Raw genomic sequence first — 22855 nt, forward strand, 5'->3', positions numbered from 1 at the left:
GGACTCATCCCGGGAGATGCTGATATAGTTTGGGTTGCCAGCTGAGCGTAGGGAATTTTCAAAGCTTCCCAGGTGATTCTAATGTGCCGGAAAGGCGGAGAACCACTGGCTTGGAATAAGACAAGAGAGCAGAGGCGAAAATCACGGTGGGTAGCAACATTCAGCAGAACAGGTAGGTGGGAGAGGGTTGGAGAGATCTTTGCTCTGATGACAGGGTGTTTTATTTTGCCCACTTTGGGTGAGGGCTTGCCCAAAGGCCCTTGGATTTGACATTGGAAGTGAAACTGCAGAATGCCTATGTGCAGGAGTGATAGATATCCTCCTTATAATATTGTGAGGAGTAAACGAGAGAATTGTATCACGCTTTGCAGAGTAAACTGGCACATGGTAAGTGCCCTATCATTGGCATGTGCCACTGGTGACTTTTCTATAGACTGTTCTTGTTCTGAGGTGGTGGTTCTTAAACACGAATTTGTGTAAAAATTTCCTTAACTAAGGGAAGGATTCCTGGTCTTTCCCAAGGATATTCAGATATGTGAGCTCTAGGGTAAGGTCTGGAAATCTGCATTCCTCGCAGGGCCCCCAGGTGATTTGCATGGAGGGGGTCCTTGGAATTGGTCAGGAGAAGATTTTACATAAACCTTGTTTCAAATCCTCTGTCCCCTTTTAATGCACATAGCTTTGCTAGCTAGCGTCACGTTGGGACCTCTCAGGTTTCTGGAAGGAGCCAGTATGGCAGGTCGAGGAACCGTTTGAGGGGGTACAAGTTCTAGTGACTTCAGAACGTCTCAGCATGTGGCTTCATGCCTGGGGTCTAGTTGTTTGATGAGCCTGGCTTGTGAGTCTGGACCCTCCTGTAGCGTTGGTGGGTGGGGGGAGGTGAGGAAGCTCCTGAAAGGAAACGTTATGTTCATGGGCAATCACAGGACAAACGTTTTTTCCCCACAGTGAGTCTTGGGCGCTCTTGTCCGGGGTTAAAGTCATTTGGGGCAGAGCCTGTAATTATGTTGCACATTTTCTTCTTTAAAAACATTCAGGAAGCATAATGAGCTGGCTGAGCTGTTAGACTGCTCCAGGGGACTCGAGTCTGGGGTAGCTTAGGAGGGAGACTGGCTTGAGGGCTCTGGAGGGTGAGGTGCAAACCCAGATCACTGATCTCTTCCCCTCTGGTCTGGAAGGTGTGCCCTTGGGGCAACTCATTTCTGGCAACAGCTTTTTCCTTATCTCTCTTTCGATCTCAGCTGGTTCTCAGCAGAGGGGAGGGTGACAGCACACCACAGCCCTGCTGGTGAGACCCCTGGGCCTCACTGTGAGGAGCCCAGGGCTGCTTTTACTCTCTTGTTTGCTGCTTCTGTGGACTGCTCTCCTAAAGGCAGGGCTTTCTTGCGTTTTTATCTGACGAGTGCACTGAGATGTGTGCCATACATGCTGCCGTGGGCTGCTTATTCAGCAGATCACCAGCCTCACAACTCCTGCTGTGTGCAATATGGAGGCCTCTGCACCTGCAGCCTTGCCCTGCTCCTGCCGCGCCCCAATGCCTCTGGCTTCCTGGCCTGGCCTTGGAGGCTGCAGACAGCTTTGCCTGCTGAGGTCCCTGGGCCCTCTGACCGAAGTCGCCTTGAGCTCAGCCTGCAGGGTCAGCAAGCTACCATGTTGCCAGGTCCGTTTAGAGCAACAAGATGGTTCTCTCTCTGGAAAGAAATCCTGTTTCCTCTTTACAGAGCCAGCATGCGTGTAATCAGTTCCTCAGCAGGGAAGCTCTGCTCCACTGCATAGAAAATTGGAGTGGAACCCAGAGCTTTTGGCCTCAGTGCCTTTTGGGATATGACTTTGGCTTGCTACTCATCTCCCCCACCTCTTCTGGCCAGCATAACTTCACACTACACCGCAGTGAAAAGAGAAAAACAGGGCTTGGGGCTTTTGTGCTTGGGGCAGCACAGAGTTCAAGCATGAAGATGATCACCAGCTGAGGATAACTTCAAATTGGCTTGTTTCCACAAGTCTGGGTTCTGAATGTTGGGATCTAATCTCTCCTCTCTCCTTCAATCTGGACAACTGAGTCTCTTTAAGAAAGAAGAATGAAATGTTTTTCGATGGTTATCTGAAATGAGAACCTTGTGAAATGTTAAGAGGGAGAAGGATGAGTCATGTCTTTTAATGTGACACCTCAAGCAGTCCTATTACTGAGCTCCCCAAATGTGCTAGCATTGGGGTTAGGCAGTGGTGGGTGGAGACCTTGGAGGTCCTTTCTTAGGATTTTTTTTTTTTTTAAAGCAGCTTTGTTGAGATAAAATTCACACACTACACAATTCACTTATCTCAGTGTACAGTTCTCAGTGTATAGTTCATGGCTTTTAGTATATTCACAGAATTTTTCATCCATCTCCACGATTAATTTTAGAACATTCCACCATCCCCCAAAGACAGCCAGCCGTACTCCTTAGCCATCATCCCCTCTCCTTCCCATCCCCCTAGCCTTAGGCACCCACTTCCTTAGGATTTTAAAGTGTGGTGCTGTCCTGTCAGCCTTGTTTCTTGATCTTGTTCAGCCACATATCCTTTTCCTTTGGTGCGTCCAGACATCTTGCAGCTCCCAGGAATGCTGTGATTTCAATGCCAGGATGTTTGGATCTGGCAGTCAGTTTTTCTCTCTTCTGCTTTGAATAGATTTGCTAGTGCAGCAGGGCTAAATCACATTCATTCATGAGCGCATACAGGTCTCTGGTTTGGGAGTTCTTTCATCATGTGTCGTGGCTCTGATCTTGCCCCGAAGAGGGCAATTTCCTGGTGACAGTGGGAAGGAAGAACCCAACACCCAGTAGTAGGTAGGTGCATTGTTTTGAGCAAAAGAGTGGAACTTTTGTTTCTACAGAGGGGAAAAAAAAATTCCGATACTCCTCTGATTGGCATAGTTGGATTTGCAGAGTTTTCGGGTTTAACCGTTTTTGGAGCTATTGACAAATAGGTGTCTTACGTGCTGAAATAGTGAAGGTTTGGGTGTTGAAGGTTTTAACCTGGAAGTACTGCACTTCTTAATTACCAAAGTGCTTGTATTCTAAGACATTCCAGCCCAAATGTAGATAACATGTTTTCACCCTCTGTGTTTTCACTCTCATTTGCTTCCTTCCTTTTCATTTTCTCTTTCTCCCTCTCATTCTTTGATTATCCGCCATTCTTCCATCCTCATGGTGGCCTTGCCAAAGCATCAACGAAGTGACTGATCTCCCTATCTGGGTGATGGGAAAAACAAAGTCTTTTGTAAATGTGAATGACCTGAAAATGGTATGTGGAGTTTAGGAATTATAGCTAAAGAGATCATCAGATTTAAGGTGACTGTGAATGTATAGAAACAGAAAGAAGTATGAACTGGGAATGGTCCCATTTTATAAAAATACACTGTCTGGGGTGTTCTTTGTTGATACACATCCTGTGTTAGGTTTCAAAGGTGAAAGGACACACTCAGAGCCAGGGTGGGTACAGAATGTCCTGCTCACTGGTTGAGCCATGTGGACAGCATTTAGGTACTTATTTTCTGCTTGTCTAATGGGATCTGATAAAAGCCTCAAGTTCCCATTTTTATCATTGGGGTAGAGGGTGCTATGAAAATTGTCTTTAACAAAAGTAGGTCAGTGACTTAGATTTGAAGAAGATAAATTTGGGGACACCGAATGAGAACATGTTATTTGGGTTAGTTGAACAGTTCCAGGTATAATTATGTATGTATAATGCCAATTAGGGACCTAGAATCCTATTTGGGGTAGGTCAGAGAACTGAGTGATACCCGAGTCTTGGTAGGTGTTCCGTCTAGAATTTCCAGAAATAATATATTTTGGACAAATTTTGCAGAGACCTGGACACCATGGTTTACATCTCCCTCCCTTGAGCCAACTCCTTAGTTCACAAAGCCATTAACAGCAAAAAAAAAAAAAAAAAGCAGGATGCCCCTTTACCTTCTTGTGAGGCATGTATTCTCTAGTCTTTCTAGTCATGAAAAAAAAAATTAACCAGTTGAAAGTCAAACTTTTTTTCTGATATTATAGGTAATACATGTTCATTAGCAAAAATGTAGAAATTACAGATGAATAAAAGAAGAAAATGCAAATCATACCAATAGTCTGGTTAGAGATCCTCATTTTGGCTTTATAACCTGTACTACTCACTAGAACTGCTTTCTAAGATTGTTTTAGTGGCCACATAATATTCCAGGGTTGCTGTGTCAAGACTTGTTGAAATAGGGGCATCTGGGTGGCTCAGTTGGTTGAGCGTCGGACTTCAGCTCAAGTCATGACCTCATGGTTCGTGAGTTCGAGCCCCACGTCGGGCTCTGTGCTGATAGCTCAGAGCCTGGAGCCTGCTTCAGGTTCTGTGTATCCCTCTCTCTCTGCCCCTTCCCTGCTCGCACTCTGTGTGTCTCTCTCTCAACAATAAATAAACATTTAAAAAAAAAAAGACTTCTTGAAATAATCGCTTACTTTTGGACAGCACTTTCTCTCTTTTTCATGATTGTTGACTAGTCTGTCATGGTTGTCGTTACAGACATGCCATGATTATCCCTGTAAGATAAATTTGCATTGGTTGTTCTTTTGTTTTTTTCCATATCTTTAAGATTCAGCTCCTGTCTCTCTGCTTGTTCCCTTCCTTCTCTTGCTAGAGGAGCAGAGCCTTGGGGACAAAGAGTAGGTGTCTTTTTGGAGTGCCACAGAAGGAAGAGTCCCACATCTTGAAAGCATGGTGTTAAATTTATTTGAACCACAATAATAGTAATAGTATATCTAACACCATTGAACTTTCACAACAGTGTCATGAGATACGTGCTACTATCCCCAGTTACAGAGCAGAACACTGAGGCATGGAAAGTGAAAGTAATTCAGACAACTCAAAAGTGTTGCAACCAGGATTGGAACCCTTTAACTCTTAATGGTGGTATACTGCTGACTATGGAATCTGAGCTTAGTCCCTTAAATCTTCTGTTTCCTCATTTATAAAATGGGAATAGTAGTGCTCACTTGAGAGCATTTTAAGAGTTAAATGAGGTAGTGTGAAAAGCTCCTGGCACAAATCACAGCAGCCAGCTATTCGAATGACTAATTTTTTTCACCTTTTGTTGGATAGGACCCATACAGAAATTAAAAAAAATTGTCCTTGCACTGTCTCTGCATACAGTCTCTGGGTTTCTCACTGGGGATGAATTATATTAGTTATCTTTAGAAATTAGACTGATCTTGTACCCTGGCCACTATTTTATATATATATATACATATATATACATATATGTGTACATATATGTATATATATACACACTTCATTTAAAGTTTATTTATTTTTAGAGGGAGCACGGAGGAGGGGCAGAAGGAGAGGGAGACAGCGAGAATCCCAAGCAGGCTCTGCGCTGTCATTACAGAGCCCGATGTGGGGCCTGAACCCAAGAAACATGAGATCATGTCCTGAGCTGAAGTTGGATGCTCAACTGACTGAGCCACCCAGGCACCCTGGCCAGTATTATATTGACCTTAATCCAGATGTCTTGGTTTTAAACATGTCAATCACAACATTCCATATCTTCTTCAGGACTGGGATGCTGACTTGTCAAAAGCCATTATAAAAATAACATGTCACATGAGGGCCCCTCCCTGCCCAAATCCAGCCTCACCACCCAGGGGTGCGTGCCATCAGTTTCTTGAGCACACAGCTAACTTCTAACAGGGAGTTCTTCCTTGACTATAACATAAGTATGTCTTACAGTACTCAACAAAAAATTATCTTTTATATAAATATTGGTGTGAAGTGGAAGACGGTGAGTTCCATTCTCTGGTCATCGGTTAGCCCTGTTCCCAACTCTAATAGTTTTGTTGCCCCCACTTCACCCTATCACTGGTGCCTCTCAGCTGACTTGAACACTTGGCCAGTTCTGAACAAGGGAAGTCTTCTCTCTCCTTACATCTGTTGAATTTCTGAAATCATTTTAGTCCTAACAACCCACAAGGAGCCTGTTGTCCTAGAAAAGAATCCAGGATTGGAGATTGGTAGGGTATTTTGTTTATTTATTTATTATTTTTTACATTTTTATTTATTTTTGAAAGAGAGACAGAGTGTGAGCGGGGGAGGAACAGAGAGAGAGGGAGACACAGAACCTGAAGCAGGCTCCAGGCTCCGAGCTGTCAGCACAGAGCCCGATACGGGGCTTGAACTCACGAATCGTGAGATCATGACCTGAGCCAAAGTCGGACGCTTAACCGACTGAGCCACCCAGGTGCCCGTGTTTATTTATTTTTTAATTTTTAAGTTAATTTGAGAGCGTGTGTATGAGTGGGGGAGGGGCAGAAGGAGTGAGAGAGAGAGGGTGAGGGTGAGAGAGAGTCCCAAACAAGCTCCACGCTGCCAGTACAGAGCCTAATGCAGAGCTCGAACTCAAGAAGCCATGAGATCATGACCTGAGTCAAAACCAAGAGTGGGACGCTTAACCAACTGAGCCACCCAGGCGCCCCTATTTTGTTTCCTTCCAGTAGGAGTAAAGATGTGGTTTTGACTGCATTAGCTCAGTCAACAAATACTTAGTGGACACCATCTGTGCTCTAGGGCGTTGTTACAGGTGCTGGGGACATAGCTCCCAAGGAGACAAAGTTCTTAGGCTTGTGCAGTTGATATTTTACAGGGCAGACAAATTAAACAAGCAAACAAACTGACAGGATACTTTGAGATAAAAGCACCACGATAGACATAAAAAGAGACTGACAGTGATGGATAGTGGAGGGTGGAGGCAAGGGTAGCTTATGTCTTCAGAGAATGCTTCTCTGAGGTGCTGAATGAATTTATATTCTGGGCCAACTTGGTGACCCCTGGTGGCTATCACCTGGGAGAGACTCTTTGCTGGATCATATTCTTTCCCTTCTATTTTCATGGGCAGAACCTTTTTTACCTTTTGTAGTCATGACCACCCAGAGCCTTAGTGAGCTTGGTGAGGTAGGATCTACTCCCCCATATGGCAGGTAGACTGGAGTTTTAAAAACCTAAACCTTATCAAGTCTGTCTTAACGTAAATTTCCCAGTGGCTTCCCTTGTCATTCAGAATATAATTTTAACTCCTTTGACCATGGCTTATGTATGATCGACTTCTATCTTGTCAGTTTCTTTTCTGACTGTTGTCCTTTTCCCTCTCTGTGCTTAAGCTTTCCAGCCATAGGATTTTCCATTGCTGTTCCTTTGGAGTGTGTTTGCTTTAGATCATTATGACCTTTAACATAAAGGTCATCTGCTGCTTCTCCTCCTTGAGGTCTTCTGAGAGCAGTCCTCTTACCACCTGACCTAAAGTCTTAAGTCGCTGTTCCTTCCCTCCCCACTTTATACCTTTACCTGTTTCACTCTTCCTAGTACTTGGAACCCTCTAAATTCCCTGGTACAAGTTGAGGAAATGATACCAAATGTCTTCAAAGAGCCCAACTTGGCACTTGACCTGTTCTGAAAGTGCCTCTGAGTGTTCATGGCCTCAAGCATCCCTTGGCTATCTTTAGATTTTATTCTGTTTTATAGATTTCACCTTGGACAAATCAGGTCTGACTGCTCTAATTGGATAGTTATCCAGTTTTCCTTTTGGGTGGCCCAAGAAATGGAGTTAAAAAAAGCAAGTATCAGGGTGCCTGGGTGGCTCAGTCAGTTAAATGTCCGACCTCGGCTCAGGTCAGGATCTCACCGTTCATGGGTTCAAGCCCTGAGTCAGGCTCTGTGCTGACAGCTCAGAGCCTGGAGCCTGTTTCCAATTCTGTGTCTCCTTCTCTCTCTGCCCCTTCCCTGCTCACACTCTGTCTCTCTCTCAAGAAATAAACATTAAAACAAAAAAGTTAAAAAAAAAAAAAAAAAGCAAGCATCAGGGTCACCTGAATGACTCTTTCAGTTGAGTGTCTGACTTTGGCTCAAGTCATGATCTCGTTCGTGGTTCGTGAGTTCGAGCCCCACGTAGGGACTGTCAGCCCAGAGTCTGCTTAGGCTCTTGTGTCCCCCTCTCTCTCTGCCCCTTCCCTGCTTGTGCTCTCCCTGTCTCAAAAATAAATACATCTTAAGAAGCAGGACAAAACAAACAAAAACATCAGAACTAAGAGTTGATTAATGCTGTCACCAGCCTCCTTCTGCCTGTGCTCTTTTTCTTGGATCTCTTTTTCTGTCCCTTTACCTCTACTTTTTTCAGGTGGAGGAAAGGAAAAACAAATTTTCTGTTTCTAACTCTGGGTCATAAGTAGCACCGAGGTGGAGGTCTTGATCCCCTTGGTGGGTAGTTGTTTAATCCACTACGAATTGATTCCTTCCCCAATCTTCACACTTAGAAGAAATGGACTTATAACTCTTCAAACAACAAGGTTATTTGCTTATGTTGTTTCCTTTAAAAACAGATTTTGAACGTTAGAGTATGTGTTCTCTGTACTCATTTAAAGGTGTTAAGTTTTAATACCTATTTTAGTTATAGTGGTACATGTGGGAACATACCCATTATAAGCCTCAGAATTAATTACTAAAGACTTACTTTTCATTGTGCTCTAAAAAGATTAAAATAAGAAAAACATTTTTCTCCTTTTGTTTATATTGCAGGCCTCTGTGTATTATTTGCTGACAGCATTTCCATGCTGGAACCACATCTCTTGTTTTTCCAGTGGACACCCCCAAGGCATAATTTCTATACAAGATTTTTCTGGAAGTCTGCAGTGATTTTTTATAAGTTTTAATATCAGTTTATTTGGATAGGTCTATGTGGATAAATGGATCTTAATAGGAATTCAGCCAACAAAAGACCATGCTTCCCATACAGTGTCTTAACCTTTTAGGACTGGAGTCTCGCTAAGTAGAATTTAGGCATGAGAGTCAGTCTCTTGTCTCTGTTGTGTCCTGAAAGCTAATCATTCTTAGATGTTTAATTTAGGAGCGGGCAGAGAGCGAGAAGGAACAGCATCACGTCTATCTTTGTACACGCAGATGACCTGTTTGGCGCGTCTACACACTAGAGACTCATTGACCCACATCTTCTCTTCCTCCTGCCGTGTACAGGCCCTTTCGGGATCTGGTACCACAGTTATTATTAAAATGTGTTGCCAAATGCGGAAATCTCCATCCCTGCTGACTTCCAGTTGTAGGAAATTAGCTCATGACCTAGAATCCTTGGAGGTGGCAGTGGAGTGAGAAAGGTTATGGAGGAGTCAAGAAAATCCTCAACCTGAAATACAGGCTGGCCTGAGTTTTCTTGACTATATACAAGACCTTTCACTCCTTGGTGATTTCTACTTTCTTAATAAATAGTAAAGTTTAAGTTATTTCTGTGTCAGAACCTTGACTCTGTTTTCCTATCAAGCTGTTTTTGAAAGCATTTTTTTATCTGTTTTGGGGGAACATCCACGGCTTATGTTCACTGAGGGCAAAAGTTAGAGGAACTTGAACCAGTGTGGGAGAGACAGAAACTCATGGGAGAGCCCCTGAAGACAGCAGGTGCTCTGTTGGCTGTTTGCTGTCAGCTTTGTAGAACAGCACGAGCCCACCCCTGCCCTTGAGTCACAGGGCCATAAACAGGACATACTGCGTGACCTGGAGGTCTGACTTTCATTCCTCTGCTTGTCCACTGGAATGACCAGGCTGAGGCCAGTTGCCAAGCAACCCTGGACATAATAGAAGCACGAGAGTTCCTCCACCGACTGTTACATTCCTTCTGCCTTTTTTCTCTTTTTTCTCTTCGCTGAGGGGCTTGAGGCAAACTACTTTTGGGTGGGAGGAGAAAAAGCGTACTTCCTGGAAATACTGATTGTGAGAGTCTTACCTCTTTAAGTCTCACTGGTCACAGCTCTAATCAGGTAACTTGGTGTTACAGTGGAAGGCCCTGGCATCTGTTAGAAAGCCCCACGTTCCTGGATCAGCTGGGGGTAAGAGAGTTGAGCTCCCTTTGGCCTCAGCATGGATGAGGAGTCTTGGTGAGGTGCTCTACCAACAATGCAACTTACCTTAATGCCCGCTTTTCAGTTAGTTTCAGTAAGGCACATTTGTAGACACTGCTTCGACGCGGGCAGACGGGCTGCTTTCTGTCATGAAGGAGGGAAGACTCAGTCTAAGCTGCTTACACAGATAGGGAATTTATTTTGATAGGTAGCAAGAAAGCCCAAGGGATGCTCTGACTTCAGGCTGGTCTGAGTCCCGTGGCTCACACAATGTCTGCAGGTCCTCCCTGTACAGGGAGGTCTTCCCACCTCTCTTCACTCTGCTCTGCTTTAAGCTGGTGCCATTCTCAGACAGCCTCTTCCCTGTGGTTGGTAAGATGACTTGGGGCCAAGAGTTTGAAGTGAAGCCCTGAGCATGGTTCTCATTGGCTTTTTTTTGAGTCACATGCTCGTCCTTGAGATAATCCTTGCAGCTTGCCTGGCCTGAACCCAGAGTGGAGTCAACAACAGCATATGAAATAAATGTTCCAAAAGTCACGGAAGGATGCTTTCCCAGAGGAATATTAGGGTGCTATAAATACAGAAGAAGGGGGGATAGCTGCCAGGCGGCCAAGGCAACAAAATTCCTCCACATTGACTTAAGCAAATTGAACAGGGTCATCCAGGGAAGAAAAAGGGCTCTGCCTCCCAAATAGCTCCTGGTTCTTCTCCACATTTGGATAAGTTAACTTGGGCTGTCACAGTTTGTTGTGGGTTTTTGTTAATTTTTTTTGCCTTTTTTTTTTTAAGGGTATGTTTAAATAAAGTTACCTTGGAAATTCACATTTGGAGATGCTGAAACAAGGGATAGTTTTGAAGCTTTGGGGCCCACTAGGATTGGGCATTCTGGGGGCAGCCTGAGAATAGTGTTTGGGAGCCAAGTGCCTAGTGAGGGATGGGGTGTTAGGCGGGTGTCAGGGTGAGAGGGGGACTACCCCTGCTGGGTCAGATTAAACAAATAAATGCAGAACAACGTATGAGAACTGTTGAGTAATACAGCAAGTCTGTAACTCCCAGCTGATGCCTGCTTGTCTTACAGCCCAGCCAGTATGAAAGCTAGTTCTCCGTTTTCCACAGCCTGACTCTTTCACCTTATGATACTTAGGGTCTGGGAAACAGTACATCCATTGGAACTTGTTTTGCATCTGCCCATGTCTAGTAGAGCAGATTAGACTACAGGTGTTGGAAAACAACTTCTTTCAAGGGCCAGACGGTAAATATTTTAGGGCGCAGGCCGCAGAGGGTCTGTGTTACAGATGCTATTTTTTTGCCTTTGTTTTTACAACCCGTGAATAACGTAAAAACCATTCTTAGCTCATAGGTCATTCAAAAAGAAACCAAGGGTCGCATTTTGCTGAGCCCCCAGTGTGGGTTCTGGAGTCAGATAATCCTATGTTCCAGTCTTGTCTGTGTTGCCTGTGAACTGTGTGGGCATTTTCACCTCTCAGAGACTCCTTTCTACCAGTTTTCTGTTCTGTAGAGTGAGTCCGATCAACATACTCCCCTCATTGGGTTATTACAAGGATTGCTGAGAAAGTATTGGCTCTTTGGAATCAAAACGTTGACCCGTGACCACTGCAGAGCATTTTCTGGGTGGGGAAGGTGGGGCTGAGCTCCAAGAGTCTTTGTGATTTACATTGTTCTTCCTTTTTTGATGCCTTCTTTTTCTTTGTTTCAGGCTACAATTCATCAGGTTTTGGGAAGTTGATGCCAATCTCAGTTTCATTTCTGGTGTGTTCAGGAAGTGACCCACATTTTAATCCATATTTGGCAGTAACCGAAATAAATTGGCTTGGTTCATTATCAAAATGCAGAATATGTATTTGTTTTGCTTCCAGCCTGAAATTCCCTCCATATCCACTTTTTCACTACATTCCAATTTATCAGCCTATCAAGACCTCTTATTAAAGCCAGAAGAAGAATTGTTTTTTCCTGTTTTATCAGAAAAAAATGTTAGAATTGTGGATTTTTGTTTGTTGAGCTTGGCGGATAGATGGAAAAGTTTGGAAGAGGGCTGAATTTCTCCCCCAGATCTTCGCCCTGCTACCTACAGTTTGTACAGGTAAATTATGATGGAAGGGATAGAAATTCCATCACCTCTGATGCTTGGTAGGTATCCTCCTTGCCAGGTACCTTGTTTGGGTCTTGCTCCATTGTCTCTTTCAAGTGAGATTTCCCCTGACAGTCCTTCTCCCATCCCACTTGATCATTCTGCTTTTATCTGTAGTACTTTTCTCATTCTAACTTACTATGTAATGTGTTTATTGTGGGTTTTTTTTTTTTTTTTTGTCTTTCTCTCCTTGCTAGAATGAAAACTCTATAAGGGCAAAGTATTTGTCTTTGCTCACTTCTGTATTTCCACTGCCTAGAATGGCATCTGGTGCATAAATAAATATTTGTTGAATGAATGCATGCGTGCTTTGGTTCCTATATTGGAACGTTTACTACATCCTATTCTCTCTGGCCTAGAAGTCATGAGACTTGGGTTTGAATATTGACTCTGCCACAAATTGCCTCTGTCTTTGAGCAAATCATTTAATCTCTGAGCACTGTAGTTTTCTTATCTTTAAAATAAGGGGTTAGAGTAAATGATTGCTAAAGTTCCTACTAGGTCTGTAGTTCTGTGATTATAATCTCTGGTTAAAAGAAACGATGTGCTGCTATTAAAATTGCCACAGATATTTCCTAAAAAGTTTGAATTTCATTGGTGGGCAAAGTAGATTGAAAGAGAGTTTCAAAAAAAGTTTTCAGAGGCACCCTCTGCCTTCACTAAAACAGTTCTCAACTATTCTAATATGGTTGCTTTCAAGAACATTTCCATTAGCCCCTTTAGAATAAAGTCCTGATGCCTTGATAAGGCTTTCTGAGCTCTGCATACTCTGACCCTGACTGCTTGCTCCATTCCTTCGGATTTGTTTCTGATTCATGAATGGATGATGGGTTTCCCATCTTCAGTCTCCTATTACTGTTCCTTCTACTTGGTGTTCCTGGTGCCTTCCCCATGCCCCTGTGTTTGGCTAACGCCTACTCATACTTTTGGCCTCAACACATAATGGGTCTGGACTTAGGGAAGGATTGGCAACAGGGTCCCAGTTCACTGGGACTTTCACCAGCTGAAGTGTGGAGACTGAAAAGGGCCAGGTTGGCCTGAGAGGTGTGGCTCGTCTGGGTTGGCTGGAGTATCTATGTAGTAAGAAGGCCAGGGCTTTTGGGATTAGATCATGGAAGGCTTGGGTGCCATTGTGAAGAGTCTGTCTTCTTTGTGGATACTGGGAAGCCACTGTAAGGCTTTTTTTTTTTTTTTTTTTATTGTAAGTGTTTTGAGTAGTATAGTGACACAATAAAAGCTTTATGAACTCAACAGCACACATCTACCTTGAATAGCATTGAAAGCATTATTTCCCTAATCCCTAAAGCATACTTGGTGGGGAAGGGATAAATGCTAGGGTTCCTGGTTTGTACATGGGGAAAAGCTGGGACACATAATGATTAAAGGACTTACTTTAGGCGTCACAGAAAAGCAGTATTGAGCCAACAAGTGTTTTTATAATTAGAATGGTGGTCCTCAAGACTCATGAACATTGCAAGTGGCTTCGTTCATTTTTTGAGCAGGTGGCAAGGTGAATAGTTACATTGAATGTTGAGAGGCAGTCCCTCCAAGGTGACTGACTCATGGATGCTTCTGGAGGTTTTGGCAGAGGCTTAGATTCTGTTTAGTAGATGATGGGATGCTTTTGGGGTGATTACAGGTTCCTTCTTTTTATCATAGGAACAGTCACCCTGTGTGGTTGCTCTTTGTGTAGAGTTAGCAAGGTCAAGGAGTAGGAAGATGGTGATTCCTCTCCTGGGTAGTTTAGGAAGATCGCTTTCATAGCAAACCTCATCTGTGATTATCTTTATTTTAACTTTAAGGTAGGTATTTCGGGTTTGCAGCTTCGTTACAGATTGTGTTTGAAGCTAGGTTTGAAAATGAAAAACTTACTTGGTATAATAGCTAATATCCAAAGACTAGTTACCACTCTGCATTGAATCTGCTTTGCAGACTTTAATGTGCATCCACATTACCTGGGGACCTTGTTAAAATACAGATTCTTAGGTGGGGCTTGAAACTGCATTTCTTACAAGCTCCCCAGTGATATTGATGCTGCTGAGTTGCATGTGCTAGACCTGCCTTTCCCTTCACCTGACCCTTCTTCCTTTCCTCTCTGCCCCAGCCTTTCTCTTTCTTGGCATCTCAGATACCTCTGCAGCCAGTGTGGTCTTTTCAAAATCAAAATGTGATCTTGTCACCTTACTGCTTAAAACCCCTCCTGCCCACCCCACCCCCCCATTGTACCCATGTATAATAGTCTGGCCCATTTGCTTTTCCAGTCTCGTCTTGCACCATCTTTGGATTTTCCAGCCATCAGGCCCCTTTTCTGTCCCTATGTTGGTCCTGTGCCTCCCACCTTAGAGCTTTGACGCACACAGTTCCTCTGATGCAGTGCTCGCCCACCTTCTTCCCCTAGCTATTCCTCCTTCCAATCTCAGCTCAAGTGTTAATTCCTCTGGAAGCTGCCCTGACTTCCCAGTCTAGTGACCTTTTGCCGTTGCCTCTTTGGCCATTGCCAGCCTCTCTGACACATAGCTGGGGCCAGGCATCAAGGAAACGGGGTTTGGTTGGTGTCTTCCTGGATATTATTTTCTAATTGTTCCCTCAAGTGGAACGTTGTGCATAATATTAGGAAGTTGTAGATTGCCCAAGAGGTGCCTTTCAAAAGCTACTCTGCTTGGAAGGGTGGTGATGGTGAAAGCATACTTGATGGTGTGGAGGAGGAAGGGGATGGGCAAAGTGTTTCCGCCAGGAACGACTCATGTCATCTGAAGCTGGGTTTGGAGGCTGCTGTTTCATGTGTACATACTTGGTGAATGGTCACGTGTCCCTCTCCCTGCCCCCATGCTTCTCCTTTTTTCTTTTGCTCTTGCTGTTTTATAAAAGCAGAAACTAAACCCCAAAGGAAAGAATTGGCTAGTTCAGGGCTGGAGGAGAAAATAAATCCAGGTCTGATTACAACCCAGGCCTCTTTACCCATTGCTGGTGTACATTTGCTTCTTGAAGTCCAGTAGCCTCTGACAGCTTCCTGGGTGTACGAACAGCCCTGTTTAAGTGATGCTATCTCTTCACAAACTGGAATGCCTTGAAGAGATGCCCTGAATATGTTTGGCAGAAAATCTAACACACCTCACTAATTTAGACATCTTTCCCGCTATGTTACTTTTTGAGCAGTGAGTACTGTCAAAAGTAACGTCTGTGGGTTTTTTAGAGGCATATTTTAATGGTACCTTTTGTATCCACCCCCACTTTGGAAGTTTGTCCTCTGCATTTTTGAACCTTCTCATAACTTACTACAACTTAGATGGTAAGGTCCACTTAAATTCTAATCTCCATGGGTCTGTGGTTATGTCCTAAATTCTCTGTGTAGTGACTGGCACATAGTAGCCACTCTGCAAATGGTTAAGGAGAAATGTCTTAATTTGTGATATGTTGGGCAGACACACCTCCCCCCATCTTTCAGCAGTCAAGGCAGTGATACTTTGAGACTGACAATGTTTGTACCTGTGAATTCTTCAGCAGGATTTGTTCCCTGAGCTGTAGGGAGTGACATGAGCCACAGGAGCACATTTGTAATTGGCCTCATGGCTGCTTATTCACTTGCTCGATTCACTGGCTTGATGCAGTGGGATGTGCAGTGTTAAATGGCTTGGTCCATTGGGGCACATCTGAAGGTGGTACCTTGTTATTTTCCTCTTATCCTTAAATGCGAGTTCTGAGAGGGTCCATGCCTATCTTCCCATTGTTTGCTACAGTAATCCAGAGAGTACTGACTTCAGAATAAATAACTATAAAAAATCCTGACTAAGTGGATGAATGATCAATGCATTGATCCTGACTTGAAGGTTGGGGTGCAGAGCTGGGAAGTCCACACAGATTATTCACATCTGTTCTCTGTGACTCATTGGAGTTCCCTCCCTACCACTCTCTTTATTTTGGGCTTCTCTTCCATTAAACTGCCATCAGAGGGCCAACCTCTTTTTCTTTTTTCTTTTTCTCCTCCCCCTCCTCCCCCTCCTCCCCCTCCTCCCCCTCCTCCCCCTCCTCCCCCTCCTCCCCCTCCTCCCCCTCCTCCCCCTCCTCCTCCTCCTCCCCCACCTCCCCCACCTCCCCCACCTCCCCCTCCCCCCCCTTCTCCTCCCTTCTACTTCCTCCTCCTCTTCTTCCCCCTCCTCCTCTTCTTCCCCCTCCTCCTCCTCATTTGGGTTTCATTTCTAGACTTGCTTTTGATGTTAGCTTAGTAGTATCCCAGATTTCCATGAGTCTTCTCAGGGACCCAGCGTTGTGTTCTCATGTGCTTTGACTTTCCTAGTTGTATGGTATCTGTTTGCAAGTGGGAAGGGCTTAGCATCCGGGTAGTAGGAAAGTGGGGGCTGTGGTAGAGAGGGATGAAGATGATGCCAGGTTCATTTCTTGTTCCCGTCTAAGCAAGTGTCCAGACCTCCAACTCGTATGGCTCCCGATCCTCCTTGTTGAGGACCATCAGGTCTCTGATGGGACTCTGGGTGGAGAGTGTGTGTTTGTGTGTAGAATACAGTCATCAGCTCACTCTAGGTGCTGCTTCCTGTGTGAGGCATTTTTGATGACAAGATGGGTGGCTGGCTGTGTGGTTTAGTTTGCTGGGGCACAAGGCTGATTGCCCTTTTTTTTTTTTTTTTTTTTTTAATTTCATAAAGAGTTTTCTGGACCTAGCTTTGATTGTTTCCTTTGGATTTGAGCTGTGGAATTTCTGTAGAAACCTTTTGAATTGTGTTTTGCATATCATCCAGTTCTGCTTCCTATCATCTTGAAGCTATACCTGTGCTTCTAATGCTGCCCTAGGGAATAGTGATGGTCATAATTAATATCTGCTGATGACGCCCTATGGGCCAGACCTTCTTTAAAATCCTGTACACAATCTCACTGAATCCTCAAAACAGCCTCATAAGGTAGTGATAGTATCACTATCGGCAACATCTCCATTTTATAGGTGAGGAAAGGGACGAGATCCATTTGGAAAGATAATACGTGCCTTTTTTTGTTAAAATCAGTAAACGCAAAACAAAAAACCTAAGCATCCCATTGAAAGAAAGGAATGGGTACCTTGCTTGAATCATAGGCATATTTTCTAGGCTGCCTGCTAAGGTGTAAGATTCAGTACAGGGTCTCCCGTGCCCTTTCTTTTTTAGAACTGTTACCAAGGAGATATATTGCCTTCCAAAAGCAAATACGATGAAGATTTCCCCCTGCTTTTGGCTACTCTTTTGTTTGAAGAATGTCACTGTATCCATCTGTTTTCCTTACAGAGAAGGATGAAAATACCTTATCCTGAACTCTTGGGGTTAGAGTAGCTCAACCTCTCAGGGAAACACTGCATTATTTAAAAATGAATTCGGGGTGCCTGGGTGGCTCAGTCACTTAAGCATCTGACTTCGGCTCAAGTCATAATCTCACGGTTCATGGGTTCGAGCCCTATGTCATACTCTGTGCTGACAGCTCAGAGCCTGGAGCCTGTTTTGGCGTCTGTCTGTCTGTCTCTCTGCCCCTCCCCCATTTGCACTCTGTCTCTCACTCTCAAAAACAAATAAACATTAAAAAAATAAAAATGAATTCACTTCACGCCATTCCTCTTCATCTGTAAGGCCAGCCATTGGCTAGAGTATCTGTATAACCATTTATCTTCTCTCTGGTGAGATGAATGGATATAGATTAGATTTAGTCACCTTGTGGAAAGTGGATAAAACTGGACTGAAAAAAAGAAAACCAAAGAGGATCCTTCCTTTCTTCAATCCCTGGCAGCCCCAGAGGTGATGGGCATTGAGAAAAACTGTACTGTGTTATTGTCTATAGGAATGAGGCTTTTGCTCACAACAAAGGTCCAGGGAATTTCCTTTTTTTTTTTTTTTTTTTTTTTTTTTTTTTTTTTTTTTTTTTTTACAGAAATGACTAATTTTCTCAGTTGTAGCCCAGGCCCATTATCATTGGTGATGAAGGATACATAAATGGATGTATCGAAGTTGACATTTTTCGGATCTCCTTTGGTTTTTCTAGCCTTGTTTTCAGAGCGTCCTTTAGTAGAGGTCTACCCAGATAGCAGGATTTAAGTCATCTAAAGTCTGGTCACCTTTTGTTTTTTTTTGTCCTTAGTTTTAGTAGAAAGCCTCATGAGAAGTGAAATTGCTGAGGTCTAGAGCAGGATGGAAGACAGAAAAAGGAATTTTCGTCATCAACTGAAGGGGCTTTAGGTGTTTTGTGGACTGAAGTTTCACAGTTTTATTAAAGAGAAGTAGACATTGAAAAAACGTTTTTTGACAACTTTATTGAGATGTAATTCACATGCCAAGGCATTGGAAATTTGGAATTAGCTCAGGGACACCTGGATAGACAGTAGACTGAGTCTAGGACTCTAGTGAAAGGCCCTTAGACTTCTAATTGGTTCAAATTGGGAGACCTAAACTTGAGTTTGACTCTACCTTTCCTTAGTCCCAGTCCCTCACCTGTAACATAAAGGTAATAGTAAGTGGGCCTACTTCATAGGGCTCATTTGAGGATTCATTGAGCTTACAGAGCATGTAAAGTGCTTATTTAGCAAGTGCTGGCACAACCTTTCAGGAAATGGTGGCTAGTATAGCCAGCTTATATATACAGCTTAAACCAGCTTTTATATACAGGTTCTCATTGAATTTGGGAGACTTCACTTTCTGGCCTACATTGTGTGTGTGTGTGGTTAAAGAATAGTTAATTGAATTGAAAATGCCCTGTTTTATATTAGGGAAGTTAAAGAGTTATCTGTGGTACCAATTTAATCTAGAGTTACCAGATAAAATACAGGAGGCCCAGTTAAATTTGAATTCCAGATAAAGAACAAAAATTTGGTAGGGTAAGTCAGTCCCCAAATATTTGTTGGTTACCTTAACCTCAACTGGTTGTTTTATATTTTTATTTGTGAATTCTGGCAACCCCTGTATGATCCCATTGTTTCCTGTTTGGAATCTTTTGGCTACCTTTATGATGGCTACAAACGAGGGAAGGAATTTGTAATAGCATGTAGGGATATGATTTTATTTGCATATCCCCAGTAGCCCCATCCTTTGCTGTTGCTAGGAGAATCCTGGCCTTCTGTGAGTAGCCCCATCATGCAGTAAAACACTGGTTGCATAGCAGCCAAACATCTTTGTTGAGAAATATGCCAGAAGGAAATCTCTCTGATGGCACCTCCTCTACTTTGTAGTATTGCTGGGTTTCTGCTGAGGAGGATGCTGGGAATGGAATCATAACTAAGAGTCTGGCTGTGATCTTTGTTTTTCACATTGGGGCTCCACAGACAGGGACTCTGTGGCATCCAGGGAACTGTGGTCTCAGGCTTCAGTATATTTGGAAGCCTCACCTGTGCAGGATTCCAGTGGTGAACATCCCTTGTGTGCAGGTCTGGGGAACAAATGAACACTAAAGAAATGAAAATGCTGCTCCTCTATACTTGAGGCATGTATAATTTCAGAGAGAGATAGGATCAGCATGTATCAATAATTGCAATAATTTACTGAATGCTTCCTTTGTGTCTTTGCTTCAACACTGGCAGGTGCTTTCTATGCATTGTTATAGTAGTCCTCATAGCAGCTCCGTGAGCAAGATCCCATGATTATTCCCATTTCCACATTAGGAAATTGAAGCTTAGAATAATGGGTTGGACTGTAGAGCCACACCCAGGTTGGTATGGCTCAGTTGGTTAAGCATCCAACTTTGGCTCAGTTCATGATCTTGCAGTTTGTGAGCTCGAGCCCTGCTATGGGCTCTGTGCACTCTCTCGCTTGCTTGCATTCCCGCCCCCCCCCCCCCCCCCCCCCCCCCCCCCCCCCCGCCTCCACCTTGAGGGATTCTCTCTCCCTTGCTCATCCATGTGCACTCTCTCTCTGTCAAAAGCCTGTTTTGTCTTGTCTCTTGCATTAAAAATTGCATGTAGGGGTGCCTGGGTGGCTCAGTCGGTTGAGCGTCCGACTTCAGCTCAGGTCATGATCTCATGGTCTGTGAGTTCGAGCCCCGCATCGGGCTCTGTGCTGATAGCTCAGAGCCTGGATCCTGCTTCAGATTCTGTGTCTCCCTCTCTCTCTGACCCTCCCCTGTTCATGCTCTATCTCTCTCTGTCTCAAAAATAAATAAAAAAAAATTAAAAAAATAAAAATTTGCATGTATAGGTGAATCACATTAAATTACCAATATTTTACTATTTTTGACCTACAAAAAGACAATTGCATATGGAGTTCAACCTAATCCAAAGAGTTAGGTGGTATATATATGTATGAACATACACACAACACAATTCACTGTTGTTACATGTGACTTGTGTATTACACATAACTTGTGGAAGCTGACCGGGGTGAATGAAATATGTGGACCTAGTTAAGGCTTATCAGAGAGGCTTCTGGGAAATTAGTTTTCATTTATTGACTTGTTCACTCACCCACTCACTCAGTGGCTCACTCATTGAATAGAAGCTCACTGAATTCTGCCAACCATCATAGTAAGCATAACTTTTAGCTGTTTTTTTTAAACTTTTTATTATGAAAAATTTTCTCCTGCCCATTTGTAGTCAATCTTTCCCTCAATCCTAGGCAACTATTGATGTTTTCCTGCACGCTGGCCATTTCTGACATTTCCTAGAAATGCAGTTATACAATATGTGGTCTTCTCTGTCTGGCTTCTTTGACTTAGCTAGTATTTTTCAGGTTCATCCATATTGTAGCATGTGTCCCAAGTTGATTCCTTTCTGTTACTAAGTGGTATTCCACTCAGCATAGTTACACTACATTTTGTGTTTCTCTTTACCAGTTAATAGATATTTGAGTCATTTCTGCTTTTTGGCTCTTACGTACATCAATAATACAAATATTCTATACAAGCTTTTGTGTGGATGTATATTTTCATTTCTCTTAGGTAATTACGAGTGAAGTTGTGGGGTCATGGCAAATTTATGGCAAAATTATTTTTAACCTGAGCAGATTTTTGAGGGAGGAGAGTGAAAAATGGGTTTGTACAAAGAGTCAAACGTGGAAATGAGGTTTGGGTTAGTCAGCTCAACAGTGGTGACCTGGAGTTCAAGTACCAGAACCCAGAAAGGTGAGCTAGGCAGATTTTAAATTCGACAAGTGAAGAAGAGTATCTGGAGTTAACCAGAGGGATCCTGATGACTGGGAAGGCTGATGCTGCTTCTCTTTTTATTTGGCAGCGTGGTCAAGAAGCTTCTCTTTGCATTGTGGCTCGTGGACACAGGCATTAGAATGCCATTTCATGGTCTTCAAGAAAGTAGCCATGCCTCCTTCTGGAGCATCAGTTCTCAAATGCTGAGTCCCAGTTTCTGCTGACAAAAAACACGGACAGTATAAATAATGAGTTTTTCATAAAGCTAAATTTATCTATGTAGCGGTCTGTGTCTTATTCTGAGAGTGTATCTTTCTTACTATTTTGGAATAGGTAAGACTGTTCTTTTTATATTAAATGTAGTGAAATGAATTTTTTAAATGGCTGTGCTTGCCAGAGTAAAAGTATTGGCAACCTAGTGTGCATGTGCATGTGTGTCTGTCTGTGTGTGTGTCTATGTCTGTGTTTAGTTTAAGTTGGTTGTTTAGATTCCCAAATCTGGGAACCACTGTTCCAGAGAACATTTTGGGAAGGAGGCTTTTGGAATCCTTGGTGGCCGTTGTATTTTGTCTTCTTCCTGGTTTTCTTAACAGAGATGTAGGCAACTGCAGTGATGCCTGGATGAGATCAACATATAAGGTTAGTAAAACCAAGAAAAGACTATCACAAGCACACCACCCCGTTACTCAGACATCTGCCTCTGTGTAAATATATGCAGCCAATGGGCACTTGCCATTTTTGGTTGCTTTGGTAGTGTGAGGAAGAGTATTTATTTTGAGACAGACAGTGCAAGTGGGGGATGGGCAGAGAGAGGGAGACAGAGAACCTCACGTAGGCTCTTTGCTGCCAGTGCAGAGCCCCATGCAGGACTCGAACCCATGAAATGCTCTTCAAGGTAAGTGGTCGTTTGCTTCGGATGCTCTGCACAGGCCTGAGGCTCTGCACACAGTGCTATGGTGAGAGGTGTGGGGCAGGCCAGCACCAGGTCCTGAGGGTGGAGGGAGCCCTCAGTCCTGCTCTAGCGTGCCTGTTGTGTAGCTTGGGGTTAGGAAGCAGAGGTTTTCTGTAATACGATCTTGAAGTACACATAGCCATTTTGCCAATTAGTAGTAACAGTAGTGATGATGCCGAGCAAGACATTAATAGGAGTGCAGTGCATTGAGCCGAACATTGTGCCAAGTGCTTTCAGGCATGATGTAATTTGATCCTAGCAGCAGTTGTGTTGGAGAGATACGGTTATTCCATTTTGGTGTGAAGCAGTTTAGGGTCAGGAATGTTTAGCAACTTGTTCACTTAACTTGCCACTGGATGAGAGACTCAGAGCTCACTGCTAGTAAGGGGACAAGCCAGCATTCAAACTCAGCCTGTTGTCTTCAAAATCTGAGCCTCTCAGTTCCGTTTCTACCCCAGATTTCATTTCCAGAGGCCAAGCACATTGGATCCACCTTCACTGAGGGGGTCTTGTATGTGGAAAGGAAGTTGCGGACGGATTCTATGGGCCGTGCTTCACGAGGCCTCCCTGAGGCATTCCACACGGCGCTGGTGTGTCTAACATGCTTTATTTGCTGCCCCTCTGTCTACAGACGGCTCTATTGATTCAGCCTTGGGAAGTCTTTGCCCTGACTGACCTCCTCACCCTTTTTGTTGATACATCCCCAGAATGTTCAAGTTCACACCCAAGTTGCAACCCCTGGCTCCTGGGGCT

At 43.7% G+C, this 22855-nt stretch overlaps 1 protein-coding gene across 7 annotated transcripts in view; it reads left to right on the forward strand.

Annotated features, from left to right (window-relative positions):
* ARHGAP26 (Rho GTPase activating protein 26) overlaps positions 1-22855 on the forward strand; it is a 422569-nt gene that overhangs the window by 16211 nt on the left and 383503 nt on the right. Inside the window, exon 1 of one of the 7 annotated variants that reach the window (XM_042938153.1) lies at positions 8019-9824. The exons of the other annotated variants lie outside the window; for them this stretch is intronic. The gene's annotated coding sequence lies outside the window, so the exon portion shown is untranslated. Of the gene's footprint in view, positions 1-8018; positions 9825-22855 lie in introns of those variants that run through there. 7 annotated transcript variants of the gene reach the window in all.

The sequence above is a fragment of the Panthera leo genome, chromosome A1 (assembly GCF_018350215.1).
Source record: "Panthera leo isolate Ple1 chromosome A1, P.leo_Ple1_pat1.1, whole genome shotgun sequence".
In the NCBI taxonomy this organism is placed as follows: Eukaryota; Metazoa; Chordata; class Mammalia; order Carnivora; family Felidae; genus Panthera; species Panthera leo.